Raw genomic sequence first — 1,012 nt, 5'->3', positions numbered from 1 at the left:
TTGTTGAGGATATGATTGCCTTGTAGTATACTGCTGTGGTTGCTGGAATCCAGGTGGGTTAAACTGTTTACTCACTCCTTGCTGATATGGTGGCTGAATAGCATTCTGATTATTCCCCCAGCTGAAATTTGGATGATTTCTGTTGTTAGGATAATAGGTCGCTGGCACAGGCTGCTATTGTCGCTGATAATTATTCACATACTGAACAGATTCATTGACAAGAGAACACTGATCTGTAGCATGAGAACCTGCACAAAGCTCACAAACCATAGCTATTTGATTAACTCCATATGTAGCCAAAGAATCAACCTTCATTGATAGCGCTTGGAGCAGGGCTGCAATAGCGGTGGCTGCATCAGCTTCCAGAATACCTGCTACCTTGCCTTACGTCATCCTCTGAGTTGGGTTTTGATGCTCATTTGCAGCCATCGTCTCTATAAGATTATACGCCTCCGTATAGCTTTTAGCCCATAAGGCGCCTCCAGCTGCTGCATCGAGCATGGGCCGAGATTGGGCCCCCAAACCATTATAGAAACCAGTGATCACCATCCAATTCGGCATTCCATGATGTGGACATTTTCTCAACATTTCCTTGTAGCGTTCCCAAGCCTCGCACATAGATTCTGTAGGTTGCTGCGCAAATTGAGTAAGAGCACTCCTCATAGCAGCAGTCTTTGCCATCGGATAAAACTTCACCAGAAACTTTTGCGCAAGATCTTACCACGTAGTGATGGACCCAGCTGGTTCAGAATGTAACCAGTCTTTAGCCTTATCCCTCAGTGAGAATGGGAAAAGTCTCAACTTGATAGCCTCATCAGTCACGCCATTATACTTAAAAGTGCTGCAGATCTCGACAAAATTCCTTATGTGCATGTTGGGGTCTTCAGTTGCCGCTCCTCCAAAAGAAACAGAATTCTGCACCATCTGAATAGTGCCCGGCTTGATTTCAAAAGTGTTAGCTTGAATAGCCGGATGAAGGATGCTTGACTGAATGTCATCAATTTTAGGCCGA

At 44.9% G+C, this 1,012-nt stretch overlaps 1 non-coding gene across 1 annotated transcript; it reads left to right on the top strand.

Annotated features, from left to right (window-relative positions):
- Positions 1 to 559: 559 nt before the first annotated feature.
- LOC141669358 (small nucleolar RNA R71) lies at positions 560 to 666 on the top strand. Its single transcript, XR_012553644.1, has one exon. It is a non-coding gene; the product is annotated as a small nucleolar RNA R71 (small nucleolar RNA).
- Positions 667 to 1,012: the final 346 nt, after the last annotated feature.

This window comes from Apium graveolens, chromosome 6 (genome assembly GCF_009905375.1).
Source record: "Apium graveolens cultivar Ventura chromosome 6, ASM990537v1, whole genome shotgun sequence".
Classification (NCBI taxonomy): domain Eukaryota; kingdom Viridiplantae; phylum Streptophyta; class Magnoliopsida; order Apiales; family Apiaceae; genus Apium; species Apium graveolens.
This window is presented reverse-complemented; position numbering and strand designations above follow the sequence as displayed.